This window comes from Oncorhynchus kisutch, unplaced genomic scaffold, assembly GCF_002021735.2.
Source record: "Oncorhynchus kisutch isolate 150728-3 unplaced genomic scaffold, Okis_V2 scaffold898, whole genome shotgun sequence".
NCBI classification, from domain to species: domain Eukaryota; kingdom Metazoa; phylum Chordata; class Actinopteri; order Salmoniformes; family Salmonidae; genus Oncorhynchus; species Oncorhynchus kisutch.
Window position 1 is genome coordinate 61259 of NW_022262843.1, and position 19930 is coordinate 81188.

Below are 19930 nucleotides of genomic sequence, written 5' to 3' on the forward strand. Positions count from 1 at the left end.
GTGAAGCCTACGTCAAAAATACCCTAACATGGGGGTTTTAAAATCGCGTACCTTAAGTGAAAATGTGCTATTTGGTAAGAAAGAAAGTGATCAGTGATCAATTGTAAAAACTGCTGTTTTGTGACATTTTGACTTTAGTTATAGATGTAGAGACATTTAATTGATTATTATAAGGAATGATTCTAGACTAAAATGTAGTGTAATAAGCAACTCCTCCCCCTGCTGGTTGTAGTTGCTCTTCCCCTGGTCTTTGTTCCCCACCCTTCCCCCGCTCTCTGCAACATGGCCCGGCCAAAGATACTTATAACTAACTCCCCATTTAGTAGTGAGAGAAGCTGAATAGAGCAACACAGAAGAGTAGTAGAGACAGAGAGAGGAGAGAGAATAGAGCAACACAGAAGAGTAGTAGAGACAGAGAGAGGAGAGAGAATAGAGCAACACAGAAGAGTAGTAGAGACAGAGAGAGAACTAGAACAAGAGAAACAGGGAAATGATAAAGAGAACGACAGAGAACTAGAGATTCACATGTGGCCTGGCTGTGGCTGGAAGGGCGGGTGGCTGGAAGGGCGGGGTGACTGTTTCAACGTTCATGTTGACACATTGCCAGTCAAATCAAATGCCCTTCGTACATCAGCTAAAATCTCAAAGTGGGGCGGCAGGGTAGCCTAGTGGTTAGAGCGTTGGACTAGTAACCGGAAGGTTGCAAGTTCAAACACCCGAGCTGACAAGGTACAAATCTGTTGTTCTGCCCCTGAACAGGCAGTTAACCCACTGTTCCTAGGTCGTCATTGAAAATAAGAATTTGTTCTTAACTGTCTTGCCTAGTAAAAAATAAAAAAATGCAGGTGTAGAAGCACGGTGGCTAGGCCAAAACCTAGAGAGGAACCAGGCTATGAGGGGTGGCCAGTCCTCTTCTGGCTGTGCTGGGTGGAGATTATAATTCTTTCTTTCTCTCCTCTTTCTCTCTCTCTCTTTCTTCCTTTCTCTCTCTCTCCTCTCTCTTTCTCTCTCTCTCTTTCTTCCTTTCTCTCTCTCATCTTTCTCTCTCTCCTATCTCTCTCTCCTCTCTCTTTCTTTCTCTCCTCTTTCTCTCTCTCTTTCTTTCTTCCTCTCTATTCTTTCTCTCCTCTCTCTCTCTCATTTCTCTCAAATTCATTTTTTTCCTAATTCAAGCTGCTTTATTGGTATGGAAAACATTGTGTCACTTTTGCCAAAGCAACAATGTGTACAATATACATTGTAATACAATTATAAAAAGATAACAAATAGTAATATAAAATGGTGGCAAATGATAAAACAACATGAAATACAAAAATAACAAGGTAAGTCAGTAGTAGAAATATAATAAATAAAAGCTAAACATGGAAAATGAAACTAAAACTAACTTATAACTAAATAACTAATCTTCACTATTACATCAGTACTACAACTACCATCATCAGCTTCGGCAGATCAAAGACAGCTGCCATGTTCAATGACTGGGACCAGCTGGTGGTTCGGCTGGACATCTGGCACCTGATGCGGCGCTTCGCGTCAGGTGTCACCACTGAGAGCCACCAGCTCTACGGTCCCTTCATGCGGCAGCTGTCAGCCTGCATCTTTGAGTGGGATGCAGGCGATGTCTGCCGACTGCTGGAGGCCAAGAGGTCTGAGCTGGAGGGGAAGCACGGGATGGTCGGCCTCACCGAGGCAGAGGTTTCGAGGAAGATCGGCAGGAAGGAGATTGCGCTTCACTGTCGGCGTCGTACGCGTGGAGCTGCGGCGACCGAAGTCCTTCTCCTTGACCTCCTCGAGACCTACAACAGCGAGAAGGGGGTCGACACCCTGGGCATCCCGTTGCTGGACTCAATCCGCATTCAGGCGATCTGGAAAGAGCAGAGGCTATCATTTTTCAATGTTCTCAAATTATTTATCTCCTCTGTTTCAGTTGCCTTCTCGGACTCAACTCGGGCCCTGCAAATTGGCCGGGCACCAGCCGTTTGGTGGAGGCCATTTGCAGTCAGCTCTGTCAAATCCATCCCAGCGCCACGCAGTCTGCCGGCGTCAAGAAGAGCAGGTGGGCGCTCATTCTGGCAGACTACGTAGGTATCAGGGAGGCAGTGCTGAACAGCCCGAGGTTGATGACCCAGACGAACTTTCAGCTCTTTGAGCTGAATCAAAGGACCATCAGTCAGTGGTAAGACATTAACTTATGGATGACTTGTTGGAAGACTTGTTACATAAAGCCTTGTGACTAATGACAATCTGAGTGACAGCTTGTTTGTTTTCTCTCCCTGTTTCAGGTATTCCCGGCGTCAGAAGGAGAGGGAGAGGATGGTGCTGCAGCAGGGAATGGGTCTTGCTGCTGCTCCCAGCGTCACCACCCAGCCCCTCCCTGCAGCCAAGCCCCTCCACTTCAAGCAGGAGGGAATCAGGGCACCCTTCCCTTTCCCTACGCCACCCTCCCCCCCGGTCCCACGCCAAACCATCCAGCAAGGAGAGCCCGCCCACGCGCCCATTTTGCCAGCCCACCTGGAGCAACAACACCCCGCACTTCCCGGCCCCTCCCCAGCCCAAGGACCACAGACGGGCTGCTCTTCACCGCCCCCAGTGTCAAGGACAACGGCTTGGAGGAGGAAGAGGATGGCGGCAGACACAGAGGAGGGGACAGCCGGGAAGAGAAGGCAACGTGAGCATTACGTCTGCTCCAAATGCGGTTTGCCGAAGCGACGGGAGACGGGCCACAGCCGCATCGGCGGCGTGGCGTTCTGCTCTGTTGCTGCTGGGGGTGAGAACGTGGCCCAGTGGCTGGCGGAAATGAAGGACGCTAAGGGGCGAGGTGAAGGACACTGAGCCACTGGCTGGGTGGTCGGACGTTTTTATTTGTAAATAGTTCACTGTTCCCCTCTACCTGGACCGAGACCTTGAGTGCGGTGTAGAGGCTTGTGTGTGTTGAGGGCCCTCAGAGCTATATTGTCTGTAGTCTATAAGACTACTGGTAGGGTAACCCATGGTAGGCAGTTCTGAGGCGAGACACCAGACTAACATCGGTCCGTTCCCAAACAAAATACTGTAAAAAAAAAGAGGATAGACATTAAAATATACAAATCAAACATGATTTATCAACACATCTTCAGGTGAAAACTCAACTTCTTGGTAGAGCTGATGTTTTTCTCTACAGCAGTAGCTAGAACACATAGGTAAAACAAGGTATGACTAGCTTACCTTTTGCAAACATTTCTGTCCACATTTCACTATAGAGATTGCTTACATTTATTTAATGTTTATTGGATTTACATTGCAATAATTATCTTCCGTTTCGTCCTGTGTCCTGTGTATACTCTGGTTCATCATTAAAACTCCTAGACTGGGCTTCTGTGTCTTCCTGTTTAGACCTGGTGCTCAAAGCACATGGATACTTAATATGCATTGTTGACACACCCCTGCCAACTCCTCCTCTCACCCAGCAAAACCCCCCCCATTTCCCCTCCTTGGACAGAGAAGAATGGGCAATATCTTTGCCCTAGGATATTGCCCATTCTTCTCTGTCGAAGGAGGGGAAATGGGGGGTTTTGCTGGGTGAGAGGAGGGGAAATGGGGGGTTTTGCTGGGTGAGAGGAGGGGAAATGGGGGGTTTTGCTTTTCTCTCTCCCTTCCTCTCTTTCCCCCATTTTTGTCTCTCTCCCCCTTTCTCTTTTTATCTCCCCCTCGTGTCACTGGATTGGCTGACAGTGTCAGTGATAAAGCCAATGGATGCAATAGTGCTATGTGGCCACCAGATGGAGGAATTGGAACAAAAGTAACATGAAGTCACTGCCATTACGGCACAATTTCTAACAGGATTTAAGAAATATATTAACTTTTTTTTAATGGGTAATACTAGGAGGAAAATGGATTCAAAAATGGGACTCTTTTAAAAAAAAATCATTCTCCCCCTTTTTCTCTCGCTCTCTCCCACTTTTCTCTCTCTCCCCCTTTCGCTCTTTCTCTCTCCCTTTTTCCCTACCTTTCTTGTTCCTTTATCTCAATACAGCTACATGGCCTGGTTCAGGACATACCAAGTAAAGCTGGGGACCTCAATGGGCCACTTCAAGGTCTATGTCCAACGCAGGGACACAGCAACAGCTGTAGAGCCTCCTAATCCATGTAAATAAATATTCTGTAGTCATCTAAGTCAATCAAACAGTAAATCAAACAGTGTAGCAAATGACAATATAACTGTGTCATTATGTTTGGTTTCTTAGCTGCCGAGCCATCAGATCAGGAGTTGCTGTCTATCTGCATGGGTTTTGACTAAGGTACACTAATGTTGTGGCACTTTATTGTTTATTTCTGTTGAAGAATATACATATGAAATTACCTTTCCCCTAATAACTATCTGTTGTTGTTAGCATTAACAGGATACACTTTAAAGTAGTAAGGTAAGTGGTAAATTGTTAAAACACCTCCTTCCTAGCTGGGCTTAGAAATCACTGTATAAATTCTAATTGTTGCATCCATTTTGCTTGACACAGAAAAATCCTTCCTCATCTTTTTGTTGAATGATGTGTTTACTGTAGCTTGTCTTGTCACCATTCCAACCTGTATTTCAGTCTGCATCACTTTGCTTGGCCTATTCCTTGCTTGTAGATGTCTACCCACTATACATCTGTCGTTTGTAGCTTTTAAATTTAGATGGTGTTTAACCCAGATTCCTAACCTCTACCACTGATAACACTGATCAAAACTAAACCAAAGTGCATTGGCTGTCAACATGTTTTGAAGCTGAAGCTCTATTCTAAATGAATTATTTCACTTATTTCTCTGAAATAGGTCCTACTGCTCCTACTGCCACCACACCCCCTGCTGTGCTAGCTCCTACGTAAAGGAACTTACGTTTGCTTGATAGGTCTGCTAGGAGGAGGACAGCAGTGGGGGGTTATGGGTAGGATTAGGGTGATTATTATTTCACATGCAGTTAAATTCAGTTTACATAGAAAGACACGTTTGCCCCCAATGACCATCAATACAATTCATTCAACTACATACACTTCAAATGCATGCCATCAAAAAACGAAGGAAAATAGACAATGAAATAGTATAGAATTCCAACTTTCAGTTGATATAGATGTTAGCTAAGGTTTTACAGGATTGTCAGTGGTCAAATCAACTTTGAGTTTTATCCACCTACAGTAGCTAGCGATATACGACCGTTGTTAAATTACACTCATCACATTTAGTCATCATTTGTTGCAAATTAAGCACAATTACCTCATATACTCACCGAGTAGCATCGATGGCTGACAGAAAAATATTTATAGCCAATGCTAACTTGCCTGTGCAGCAGCAGCTACAGTAGCTAGCGATCTACGAAAGTTATTAAATTACACAGTTTGGGAAGCCCCTGTAGTCAAACAAATCGGTTGACTAGACATGTTATTGTCATATTTCATCACATTTATAGTCCTCCATGTTACATTCGTTGCAAATTAAGCAAAATTACCTCAGATACTCACCGAGTAGCATCAATTGCCGACAGAAAAAGATTTAGTGATGAAGTGGCGTTAGGAAAATTTCAGAGGAAGATGATTGGCTTAAAAACTTTTGGAACAAGCTAGGCTCTTCATTGGTGTATTTTTGCTCTCTTTCTCCAATTTGGAACAAACTGAAACATCTGATTGGAGGAGAGGGCTAATGGAACAATATGGGAATTTGGAACATTTGGAACAGAAAAATGCGCAAATTGCCCAAGGATATTGCCCATTCTTCTCTGTGGAAGGAGGAGGGGAAATGGGGGGGTTTTGCTGGGTGAGAGGAGGAGTTGGCAGGGGTGTGTCAACAATGCATATTAAGTAGCCATGTGCTTTGAGCACCAGTTCTAATATTTTTTCCCATTATATCCCCCTCCTATATTTCCCTCCCCATCCCCTATATTTTTCCCACTATTTTCCCCTCCCCTATTCTCCCCTGGCATATTTCCCTCCCTCTCCCCTATATTTTCCCCTCCCATATTTAGTTTTCCTACCCCTATTTTCCCCTCCTATTTTCCTCCCCCCTATTGTCCCCTCACATCCCCTATTTCCCTCTCTCATATTTCACTTCCCTACCCCTATTTCCCCCTCCCCTATATTTCTCCCACTATTTTCCCCTCCCATATTTCACTTCCCTCCCCTATTCCCCCCCCCCCCCCCCATATTTTCCACCACTGTCCCGCCCCTATTTACCTTCTCCACTATTTTCCCCCTATTTCCCCCCACCCGTATATTTCTTCCACTATATTACCCTCCCATATTTCACTTCCCTCCCCTATTTCCCACTCCCCTATTTCCCCCCCCTCCCTTATTTGTCCCCTCCCCTATTTCCCTTCCATTCCCCTCCCCTATTTCGACTCCCTAATTTCCACTCACATATTTTCCTGTTCCCCATTTCCCCCTTCTTCCCTCTAGTCTGAGTTGTATCCCCTCTTCCCTCTAGTCTGATGGTAAATTGAGCCTTTACCACCAGTGATACCATAGTAACGGTCAACCAACTGTTTCTAGGATATTGATTTAAATATTAAAAGATGTCTCCCTCCTCCTCCCCCTTCATCTCCATCAACTCCACTCTTGATGGCAGAGGAGAGAGAGAGAGAGAGACCTAGAGAGAGAGACCTAGAGAGAGAGACCTATAGAGAAACAGAGAGCGAGAGAAACCTAGAGAGCGAGACATGGAGAGACAGAGAGAGCGAGAACACACAAAAAACTATACATACCTTGGCCTAAACATCAGCGCCACAGGTAACTTCCACAAAACTGTGAACGATCTGAGAGACAAGGCAAGAAGGGCATTCTATGCCATCAAAAGGAACATAAATTTCAACATACCAATTAGGATTTGGCTAAAAATACTTGAATCAGTCATAGAGCCCATTGCCCTTTATGGTTGTGAGGTCTGGGGTCCGCTCACCAACCAAGACTTCACAAAATGGGACAAACACCAAATTGAGACTCTGCACGCAGAATTCTGCAAAATATCCTCCGTGTACAACGTAGAACACCAAATAATGCATGCAGAGCAGAATTAGGCCGATACCCACTAATTATCAAAATCCAGAAAAGAGCCGTTAAATTCTATAACCACCTAAAAGGAAGCGATTCCCAAACCTTCCACAACAAAGCCATCACCTACAGAGAGATGAACCTGAAGAAGAGTCCCCTAAGCAAGCTGGTCCTGGGGCTCTGTTCACAAACACAAACACACCCTACAGAGCCCCAGGACAGCAGCACAATTAGACCCAACCAAATCATGAGAAAACAAAAAGATAATTACTTGACACATTGGAAAGAATTAACAAAAAAACAGAGCAAACTAGAATGCTATTTGGCCCTACACAGAGAGTACACAGCGGCAGAATACCTGACCACTGTGACTCTCCCAAAATTAAGGAAAGCTTTGACTATGTACAGACTCAGTGAGCATAGCCTTGCTACTGAGAAAGGCCGCCGTAGGCAGACATGGCTCTCAAGAGAAGACAGGCTATGTGCTCACTGCCCACAAAATGAGGTGGAAACTGAGCTGCACTTCCGAACCTCCTGCCCAATGTATGACCATATTAGAGAGACATATTTCCCTCAGATTACACAGATCCACAAACAATTCGAAAACAAATCCAATTTTGAAAAACTCCCATATCTACTGGGTGAAATTCCACAGTGTGCCATCACAGCAGCAAGATTTGTGACCTGTTGCCACGAGAAAAGGGCAACCAGTGAAGAACACACACCATTGTAAATACAACCCATATCTATGCTTATTTATTTTATCTTGTGTCCTTTACCATTTGTACATTGTTAAAACACTGTATATATATATAATATGACATTTGTAATGTCTTTATTGTTTTGAAACTTCTGTATGTGTGATGTTTACTGTTAATTTTTATTGTTTATTTCACTTTATATATACACTTTATATATTATCTACCTCACTTGCTTTGGCAATGTTAACACATGTTTCCCATGCCAATAAAGCCCTTGAATTGAATTGAATTGAATTGAGAGAGAGACCTAGAGAGAGCGAAACAGAGAGAGAGAGATCTAGGGGCCAGAGAGTGAGAGATCGAGAGATAGAGACCTAGATAGAAAGAGAGACCTAGAGAGGGAGAGAGAGAAATATAGAAAGAGAAAAAGTGAGAGAGCAAGCAGAGAAAATGAAGTGCAGAAGAGAGGGAGAGCCAGAAACACTGGTTGCATTTCTACATCTAAGTACTGTATATACCACATGATACCACATTGATACACTCAAGTTAACCTTAAATGAGTCCCCTTCTCCCTCCATCTCTTATGATGTACTCACCTTCCGTTCTCTCCAGTCCAAACACCCAATATCGGGGAAGTTTTAGACAAGAAAAACTAAGAAATATAAAAGTTTAGAGTCCAAAGCTCTGACGATAGCTTCTGGTGTTCTTGTATGTAAAATCAATTGCATTTGGTTGTTGAATTAACAGCCTCTGCTCGCTCGCCTCTCGGTGTGCGGTCATTCGCCCCTGAGCCAGAGTGTTTTCAGCCGACCGTTTTCTCCCCATGGTTAGAGTAGCAGTTAGAAATGCAACGGACCTACCCGGTATCACAAACAATGCAGATGGTGAGCTGCGCGCCATAGACACAGCTGGACACAGAGAGAGAGAGAAATAATCTGATTATTGCCGCAAGGAGTATCTCCTCTCCTGATAAAATCACGATTCGTGAAGACGTTTTTATTCAAAATACATATTTTAAATGGACAAAGTTATTTGTGTCCTCTTCACACAACCGACCCATTCAAAGCGGCATGTGTGACCCTACTGTGCCTTTGGCCAGCCCAGCAGCACTGCGTGATTCTCAGAGGTGTGCCTGTCCTGTTTGTTCAAAACATTATGAACACCTGCTCTTTCCATGACATAGACTGACCAGGTGAATGTTGGGGCGGGAAAGTAGCCTAGTGGTTAGAGCGTTGGACTAGTAACCTGAAGGTTGCAAGTTCAAACCCCTGAGCTGACAAGGTACAAATCTGTTGTTTGGAACAGGCTGTTCCAAACGGCTGTCATTGAAAATAAGAATTTGTTCTTAACTGACTTGCCTAGTTAAATAAAGGTTTAAAAAAAATACTCCCTTATTGATGTCTACTTAAGTGCAGATGAAGGGGAGGAGACAGGTTAAAGAAGGATTTTTAGACAATTGAGATAATTGAAACATGGATTGTGTATGTGTGCCATTCAGAGGGTGAATGGGCAACACAAAATATTTAAGTGCCTTTGAACAGGGTATGGTAGGCGCACCGGGTTTGAATGTGTCAAGAACTGCAACGCTGCTGGATTTGTCACGCTCAACAGTTTCCCGTGTGTATCGTGTACATGGCCCTCCACCCAAATGACATCCAGACAACTTGACACCACTGCCAAGGTTGTGTATATTCCATATGTTAACCAATACTTGAGAAGCGAATACAGTTGATTGACTTCATAACAAGAAGACTGTGAAAACTGTCTACACGGGTGTGTGTGACGCGTCTCTTCCTTCATTCAGATCCTATCGTGTTGACAATCGCTAGCTACGGTTTTTAACACTTTCCCCGCTAGTCAGGTTGGCCTAATGTTGCATTTCTGGCCTTTGTATTATTTATGGGGGGAATTTCATCAGTACATTGCATTTATGGAAAGCATGCAAAGTTATGGAGCATTTGATGCATGTCAGATCCACATGGGCAAATTAGATTAAAATACTGCATAATTGCCATCATTGTAAAGTAGTCTTGCATCATTTAAAAAGGGATTGAATACCTAGATAACAATGCAATACATTACAGACCCATATGCACGTGTGGATTGAAATGCAAGGGAAATATCATGATTTTCACATCATTAAACTAACACATGATACATCTATTATATGATCAACACTGTTTCATTGCAGCCTGGTTGTAAGTCTCTGTAATGTTACAAGGAGTGGAATGTTCGCTAAACAGACTACAGCCCAGACTAGTTCCATTCATTACATACACACGATTTTCATAGCTTTGGGTGTCCAAAAGATAGAGTTCACAACTTTCTCCAAATGCAGATAAATGCTGGCTGCTAGCCAACATCAAGTAAGTTAGGTACCAGTGTTGCGCCGAAAATCCCCCTGCCAGAATCCATCCCCCCCCCCCCGCCTTCTAATTTCCTTAATTTTGTGTCTCGAGTCAAATACTTTCGGTGACACACATCCGAGTCAAATAGTTTCTATAGAACAAACTTCACGTCAGAAAAAGGCGACCGACATGAATAATTAATGTATGTGTGTTATATTAAACATAGAGGGAGTAAAATGTTGGAATAAACATTTCAGGACGACTATGTCTGAATTATTATCCTTATACTTTCAAACATACTAGTTGAATAAGACATGGGAGGGATGACGAGGGGCATCTTGCCCGGGGCAACACGGTGCGGGGCGGGCGCTGAAGGGGGGTTCGCCCAGGGGCATCTTGCCCGGGGCAACACGGTGCGGGGCGGGCGCTGAAGGGGGGTTCGCCCAGGGGCATCTTGCCCGGGGCAACACGGTGCGGGGCGGGCGCTGAAGGGGGGGTTCGCCCAGGGGCATCTTGCCCGGGGCAACACGGTGCGGGGCGGGCACTGAAGGGGGGGTTCGCCCAGGGGCATCTTGCCCGGGGCAACACGGTGCGGGGCGGGCGCTGAAGGGGGGGTTCGCCCAGGGGCATCTTGCCCGGGGCAACACGGTGCGGGGCGGGCGCTGAAGGGGGGGTTCGCCCAGGGGCATCTTGCCCGGGGCAACACGGTGCGGGGCGGGCGCTGAAGGGGGGGTTCGCCCAGGGCGCCATACAAGCTAGAACCGCCACATACACTTGAAACAAATAGCCAAACTGACAACTGCAGACAAAAATGCCAAATGACAAAAATGTCTGCTACTAAGATCAGTGAAATGTAGGCTAAACTGACAGAGTGAAGAGCAGAAATGTCAACTAGCAAGCAAGTCACAGTAACGAGGAACGCGAAAGGGGGGGGGGGGCGGGGTTGTGTCAGAGGGGAGATTTTCGACACAACACCTGTGTAGAAGCAAAGGCTACGTATGTATTACAGGTATAACATATACTTTATTTCACCGAAAATCCCCCATTTAATTATAATTAATTGTTTTAAGGTTATTTTGAGACGTGTTACACTACTTTCAAGAGTGAACTATTGTATTGTGTTTATTTTCTACATGGTGTTAATGCTGTGAGGTCATCAACGGGAGCCATGCTTTTACTCCTCGGTTTGCTCAGAGCCTGATGAGGAGAGGCATGTGTTATGTACGCTCCGCTCTTTTTAATGCACATTGTAAGCAAATGTCCCAAAAAAGACAACCGAAAATTATACCGTCATTGATTTAGTGTTGCGCTACAGTTTTTAGGAATATATATTAGTGTGAATGGGGATAATGTTTGACTGCAACTTTGCAAGGCTTGCCCAGCCACCGTTACCTTTGCGGGTCTCTCAGGTGCAGACAGCGTGAGTTTTCTGACAGGAATTCGGCACTATTTTTTCTTTTATCAGGCTAATATAGTTGTGTATGGCAGTCCAGACTGCAGCATCAAGCTTTGCTTTGTATTTGTATCCATTCCATGCAGGTATGTTGTGAAATGTGACGATGTATATGTCATGTTTAATGTGCTAATTAGTTAGCTGTTGTTAATTTTGTTACTTTTCTGGGTATGTCAAAATGGCGTTGTTGCCTCATTAGTATACCTCAGGTACAATAGTACACTAAGAAATATTTAGCATTTATTAGCTAATTATTCCTGTACAACATTTTATAAAATGAAATGAGTCTTTTGAAAATATGAACATGTACATTTTGTACAATGCATTTTTAGTTGTTGACGTGAGTTAGCTCAGAGCGTGATGAAGAGAGGCTAATATAGTTGTGTTTGGGAGTCCAGACAGCAGCACCAACCTTTGTCTTGTATTTGTATCCATTCCATGCAGTCACTAAAAGAGAGACAACCGGCAGAATTGTGTCCAGACTTGTCTTCCACCTACACCTCACCAGAACACAACGTAGAAAGGTACGGTACTGTACAGTGCCTTTAACACGTGCATGATGGGGAGATGAGGCCAGAGGTTGCATTGCATTATAACTTCTCTCTTTTCCCCCTCACTTTTCTCTCTAACCTCTTTCTCTCTCTCTCTCTCCCTCCCATTTTCCTCTTTTTCTCTTCTCTTCATTCCACTCTTCTTTCTCTTCTCTCCTCTTTTCTCTTTACTCTCACTTTTTTCTCTACTTTCTCTTTCTATCGCTCTCCTTTCTCTCTCATTTTTCTCCCCTTTCTTTCTTTCTTTCTTTCTCTCTCCCCTTTCTTTCTTTCTCTCTCTCTCTTTCTTTTGGCCACCAGATGGAGGTATTGGAACAACATTAACATGAAGTCACTGCCATTATGGCAACATTTCCAATGGAATTTAAAACATGTTCTTATGGGTAATACTAGGAGGAAGATGGATGTCCCCCCTTATATATCGGGGTAAAAGGGGTCAAAATAAGGAACGCTTCACGAATTTGCGTGTCATCCTTGCGCAGGGGCCATGCTAATCTTCTCTGTATCGTTCCAATTTTAGTATATGTGCTGCCGAAGCGAGCACAATACAGACATAGGAGAGGCCCTCATATATAGAGCACAACCCCCCTGATGTTTCGGATCCTGGTTGGGGTCAAACAGATCTTCAGAGGCTCAAAAACCACCCATAGAAGGTTCCCACCGGATATTGTATAGACAGGAAACTGGTAGGGATAATAATGGCTACCTTGTGTGTTGTAATGTTCTAGCCTCTGCCTCAGAGTTGCAATGTATGCTGGGTGATATGCGAGTACACTGTCCCGTCTAGGACGTTGATAGGGTAGAACATAATGACGTAAGAAAAGCCCTTGCACAAAACCCCACCCACTCACTGAAACCCGACACGCTCTGGGGCTGCATTCACTAAAGGTCCTCATGCATAAACGTAGCAGGAAATGTTGTGAAGCCTACGTCAAAAATACCCTAACATGGGGGTTTTAAAATCGCGTACCTTAAGTGAAAATGTGCTATTTGGTAAGAAAGAAAGTGATCAGTGATCAATTGTAAAAACTGCTGTTTTGTGACATTTTGACTTTAGTTATAGATGTAGAGACATTTAATTGATTATTATAAGGAATGATTCTAGACTAAAATGTAGTGTAATAAGCTTTTGGACTCCTCCCCCTGCTGGTTGTAGTTGCTCTTCCCCTGGTCTTTGTTCCCCACCCTTCCCCCGCTCTCTGCAACATGGCCCGGCCAAAGATACTTATAACTAACTCCCCATTTAGTAGTGAGAGAAGCTGAATAGAGCAACACAGAAGAGTAGTAGAGAGAGAGAATAGAGCAACACAGAAGAGTAGTAGAGACAGAGAGACGAGAGAGAACTAGAACAAGAGAAACAGGGAAATGATAAAGAGAACGACAGAACTAGAGATTCACATGTGGCCTGGCTGTGGCAGGAAGGGCGGGTGGCTGGAAGGGCGGGGTGACTGTTTCAACGTTCATGTTGACACATTGCCAGTCAAATCAAATGCCCTTCGTACATCAGCTGAAATCTCAAAAACCGGAAGGTTGCAAGTTCAAACCCCCGAGCTGACAAGGTACAAATCTGTCGTTCTGCCCCTGAACAGGCAGTTAACCCACTGTTCCTAGGTCGTCATTGAAAATAAGAATTTGTTCTTAACTGTCTTGCCTAGTAAAAAATAAAAAAATGCAGGTGTAGAAGCATGGTGGCTAGGCCAAAACCTAGAGAGGAACCAGGCTATGAGGGGTGGCCAGTCCTCTTCTGGCTGTGCTGGGTGGAGATTATAACAGAACATGGCCAAGAAGTTAAAATGTTCATAAATGACCAGCATGGTCAAATAATAATAATCACAGTTGTTATCCAGGGTGCAGCAAGTCAGCACCTCAGGAGTAAATGTCAGTTGGCTTTTCATAGCCGATCATTAAGTTCATTGAGTTGAAAACAGCAGGTCTGGGACAGGTAGCACGTCCGGTGAACAGGTCATAGCCGCAGGCAGAACAGTTGAAACTGGAGCAGCAGCACGGCCAGGTGGACTGGGGACAGCAAGGAGTCATCGTGCCAAATAGTGCTGAGGCATGGTCCTAGGGCTCAGGGTCCTCCGAGAGAGAAAGAGAGAATTAGAGAGAGCATACTTAAATTCACACAGGACACCAGATAAGACAGGAGAAGTACTCCAGATAAAACAGACTGACCCTAGTCCCCCCGACACATAAACTACTGCAGCATAAATACAGGAGGTCAGGAGACACTGTGGCCCCATCCGATGATACCCCCGGACAGGGCCAAACAGGCAGAGTATAGCCCACAAAGATCTCCGCTACGGCACAACCCAAGGGGGAGGGGGGGCCAACACAGACAGGAAGATCACATCAGTGACTCAGTGTGGTTCAATAAGAGTTTTTAAAACTGGTCGTGGGGGGAGAAAAGGGAGAAAGAGACAGGAGGGGGAGAGGGAGAATGAGAAAAGAGGAGAGAAAGGGGTGGGACAAAGAGAGACAAAAAGAGGGGGAGAGGCAAAAGGGAAAGAAAATTAGAAAAGGGGATTGAGAAAAAGGGGTAGAATGATGAGAGAAAAGAGAGAGACAGGAGAAAGGGAACGAGAGAGAAGAGGGATGTCATTGGATTGGCTGGCTGATAATACCAATGGATGCAATAGCGCTATGTGGCCATTAGATGGATGTATTGGAACACAATTAACATGAAGTCACTGCCATTATGGCACACTTTCCAATGGGATTTTAAAAATATAGCCAATGGATGCAATAGCGCTATGTGGCCACCAGATGGATGTTAATTCTGTTCCAATACATCCCTCTGGTGGCCACACAGCGCTATTGCATCCATTGGCTATATTTTCTCTCTCTACTCCCATTTCTCTTTTTGCTCCCTTTCTCTCTCTCTCACTCCCTTTTTGTTTTCTCTCTCTGCTCCCTTTTTCTTTCTCTCTTGTTCTACTTTTTCCCTCTCCCTTTTTTCTGTCTCGCTCCTCCTTTCTCTCTCGCTCTCCCTTATCTCTCTCTCTCAATCCTTTTTTTCCCCTGTCTCGCACTCCCTTTTCTTTCTCCTTTTTGTTCCCTTTTTGTCTCAATCCCTTCTCTCTCTCGCGATCCCTTTTTGTCTCCTTTTTATCTCAGTCTCGTTCTCTCTTTTTTCTCTCTCGCTCTCCCAACTTCCGGCGCCGACAGAGATGGCCGCCTCGCTTCGCGTTCCTAGGAAACTATGCAGTTTTTTGTTTTTTACGTGTTATTTCTTACATTAGTACCCCAGGTCATCTTAGGTTTCATTACATACAGTCGAGAAGAACTACTGAATATAAGATCAGCGTCAACTCACCATCAGTACGACCAAGAATATGTTTTTCGCGACGCGGATCCTGTGTTCTGCCTTACAAACAGTACAACGGAGCGGATCCTATGCAGCGACCCAAAAAAACGACTCCGAAAGAGAGGGAAACGAGGCGGTCTTCTGGTCAGACTCCGGAGACGGGCACACCGTGCACCACTCCCTAGCATTCTTCTTGCCAATGTCCAGTCTCTTGACAACAAGGTTGATGAAATCCGAGCAAGGGTAGCATTCTTGAGGGACATTAGAGACTGTAACGTTCTTTGCTTCACGGAAACGTGGCTCACCGGAGAGACGCTATCCGAAGTGGTGCAGCCAACGGGTTTCTCCACGCATCGCGCCGACAGAAACAAACATCTTTCTGGTAAGAAGAGGGGTGGGGGCGTATGCCTTATGGCCAACGTGACATGGTGTGATGAAAGAAACATACAGGAACTCAAATCTGTTCACCTGATTTAGAATTCCTCACAATCAAATGTAGACCGCATTATCTACCAAGAGAATTCTCTTCGATTATAATCACAGCCGTATATATCCCCCCCCAAGCAGACACATCGATGGCTCTGAACGAACTTTATTTAACTCTCTGCAAACTGGAAACAATTTATCCGGAGGCTGCATTCATTGTAGCTGGGGATTTTAACAAGGCTAATCTGAAAACAAGACTCCCTAAATTTTATCAGCATATCGATTGCACAACCAGGGGTGGAAAGACCTTGGATCATTGTTACTCTAACTTCCGCGACGCATATAAGGCCCTGCCCCGCCCCCCTTTCGGAAAAGCTGACCACGACTCCATTTTGTTGATCCCTGCCTACAGACAGAAACTAAAACAAGAGGCTCCCACGCTGAGGTCTGTCCAACGCTGGTCCGACCAAGCTGACTCCACACTCCAAGACTGCTTCCATCACGTGGACTGGGAGATGTTTCATATTGCGTCAGATAACAACATTGACGAATACGCTGATTCGGTGTGCGAGTTCATTAGAACGTGCGTTGAAGATGTCATTCCCATAGCAACGATTAAAACATTCCCTAACCAGAAACCGTGGATTGATGGCAGCATTCGTGTGAAACTGAAAGCGCGAACCACTGCTTTTAATCAGGGCAAGGTGTCTGGTAACATGACCGAATACAAACAGTGCAGCTATTCCCTCCGCAAGGCTATCAAACAAGCTAAGCGCCAGTACAGAGACAAAGTAGAATCTCAATTCAACGGCTCAGACACAAGAGGCATGTGGCAGGGTCTACAGTCAATCACGGACTACAGGAAGAAATCCAGCCCAGTCACGGACCAGGATGTCTTGCTCCCAGGCAGACTAAATAACTTTTTTGCCCGCTTTGAGGACAATACTGTGCCACTGACACGGCCTGCAACGAAAACATGCGGCCTCTCCTTCACTGCAGCCGAGGTGAGTAAGACATTTAAACGTGTTAACCCTCGCAAGGCTGCAGGCCCAGACGGCATCCCCAGCCGCGCCCTCAGAGCATGCGCAGACCAGCTGGCCGGTGTGTTTACGGACATATTCAATCAATCCCTATACCAGTCTGCTGTTCCCACATGCTTCAAGAGGGCCACCATTGTTCCTGTTCCCAAGAAAGCTAAGGTAACTGAGCTAAACGACTACCGCCCCGTAGCACTCACATCCGTCATCATGAAGTGCTTTGAGAGACTAGTCAAGGACCATATCACCTCCACCCTACCTGACACCCTAGACCCACTCCAATTTGCTTACCGCCCAAATAGGTCCACAGACGATGCAATCTCAACCACACTGCACACTGCCCTAACCCATCTGGACAAGAGGAATACCTATGTGAGAATGCTGTTCATCGACTACAGCTCGGCATTCAACACCATAGTACCCTCCAAACTCGTCATCAAGCTCGAGACCCTGGGTCTCGACCCCGCCCTGTGCAACTGGGTACTGGACTTCCTGACGGGCCGCCCCCAGGTGGTGAGGGTAGGCAACAACATCTCCTCCCCGCTGATCCTCAACACTGGGGCCCCACAAGGGTGCGTTCTGAGCCCTCTCCTGTACTCCCTGTTTACCCACGACTGCGTGGCCACGCACGCCTCCAACTCAATCATCAAGTTTGCGGACGACACAACAGTGGCAGGCTTGATTACCAACAACGACGAGAAGGCCTACAGGGAGGAGGTGAGGGCCCTCGGAGTGTGGTGTCAGGAAAATAACCTCACACTCAACGTCAACAAAACTAAGGAGATGATTGTGGACTTCAGGAAACAGCAGAGGGAACACCCCCCCTATCCACATCGATGGAACAGTAGTGGAGAGGGTAGCAAGTTTTAAGTTCCTTGGCATACACATCACAGACAAACTGAATTGGTCCACTCACACAGACAGCATCATGAAGAAGGCGCAGCAGCACCTCTTCAACCTCAGGAGGCTGAAGAAATTTGGCTTGTCACCAAAAGCACTCACAAACTTCTACAGATGCACAATCGAGAGCATCCTGGCGGGCTGTATCACCGCCTGGTATGGCAACTGCACCGCCCTCAACCGTAAGGCTCTCCAGAGGGTAGTGAGGTCTGTACAACGCATCACCGGGGGCAAACTACCTGCCCTCCAGGACACCTACAGCACCCGATGCTACAGGAAGGCCATAAAGATCATCAAGGACATCAACCACCCGAGCCACTGCCTGTTCACCCCGCTATCATCCAGAAGGCGAGGTCAGTACAGGTGCATCAAAGCTGGGACCGAGAGACTGAAAAACAGCTTCTATCTCAAGGCCATCAGACTGTTAAACAGCCACCACTAACATTGAGTGGCTGCTGCCAACACACTGTCAATGACACTGACTCAACTCCAGCCACTTTAATAATGGGAATTGATGGGAAATGATGTAAATATATCACTAGCCACTTTAAACAATGCTACCTTATATAATGTTACTTACCCTACATTATTCATCTCATATGCATACGTATATACTGTACTCTATATCATCGACTGCATCCTTATGTAATACATGTATCACTAGCCACTTTAACTATGCCACTTTGTTTACATACTCATCTCATATGTTATACTGTACTCGATATCATCTACTGTATCTTGCCTATGCTGCTCTGTACCATCACTCATTCATATATCCTTATGTACATATTCCTTATCCCCTTACACTGTGTATAAGACAGTAGTATTTTTGGAATTGTTAGTTAGATTACTTGTTCGTTATTACTGCATTGTCGGAACTAGAAGCACAAGCATTTCGCTACACTCGCATTAACATCTGCTAACCATGTGTATGTGACAAATAAAATTTGATTTGATTTGATTTTTAGTTCCCTGTTGCTCTCGTTACCGTTTCCCTCGCTGCTGTTTCTCTTGTGGGATCCTGTGTTTTGCATTATAGCCATTACCATATATATGATTAAATATTATCTGATGTTGGCTGTGTGAAGTATCTGCATTTGTGCACTGGAGCATCATGAGATTAAACAACTGCTTGCTACATCTACTTGCCTGTTTGTGTGTGTGACAAGAACTGAGTAACATGGTGTAACCTGCATGTTGCAAAACTGTAGATAACAGCCCAGCAGATGCTTTGTCCTTGTGTTTGTATGTGACAATATTGAGCACATGGTGTGACTTGCTGTATCTTACAAAGTTGTGGTTTATCAGGTATAGGGAGGGGTGGTCATCACGAGGTATAACTGAGCTGGAAAAATACTGAACAACACAATAGCAGGAATTGAGCAACTGTTGTAACTATGGGGTGATACCAGAACAGTAAGAATCTATACATCGACGGAGGGTGGACTCCAAGAAGCGCCAAGAGGCGGGGACCCGCCTGAGATAGGCTGAGCAAGTCTAAACCACGCTCAGCCTCTACTGTGATAGGCCAACAGACGGTTTGGAACTATGTCTATCACAGTATATGGAAACAGCTGTTTCCTTATATCCTGTCAGTTCCCTGTTCTGCCCTGCGTGGTATTACAGTGAGCCCGTATATACGAAAGTTGCATTTGCCATTTATTGCTTAGCTAATAAAAGTACATAGAGTACAATCAGTGACTCAGTGTTATAACTTGTTCTGATACCAGATTCGAATTGACGCAACCCTAACACTCTCGTACTAGTTCTCTAGTCGCTCTCTTTACCATTTCCCTCTCTGCTGTTTCTCTCGTTCTAGTTCTCTCTCCTCTCTCTGTCTCTACTACTCTTCTGTGTCGCTCTATTCTGCTTCTCTCACTACTAAATGGGGAGTTGGTTATAAGTATCTTTGGCCGGGCCATGTTGCAGAGAGCGGGGGAAGGGTGGGGAACAAAGACCAGGGGAAGAGCAACTACAACCAGCAGGGGGAGGAGTCCAAAAGCTTATTACACTACATTTTAGTCTAGAATCATTCCTTAAGTTAAAATAATCAATTAAATGTCTCTACATCTATAACTAAAGTCAAAATGTCACAAAACAGCAGTTTTTACAATTGATCACTGATCACTTTCTTTCTTACCAAATAGCAAATTTTCACGTAAGGTACACGATTTTAAAACCCCCATGTTAGGGTATTTTTGACGTAGGCTTC

General features: G+C 45.1%; 1 non-coding gene across 1 annotated transcript; it reads right to left on the reverse strand.

Moving 5' to 3' along the window:
- Positions 1 to 12485: 12485 nt before the first annotated feature.
- LOC116362904 (U6 spliceosomal RNA) lies at positions 12486 to 12592 on the reverse strand. The gene has a single exon (XR_004207801.1). It is a non-coding gene; the product is annotated as a U6 spliceosomal RNA (small nuclear RNA).
- Positions 12593 to 19930: the final 7338 nt, after the last annotated feature.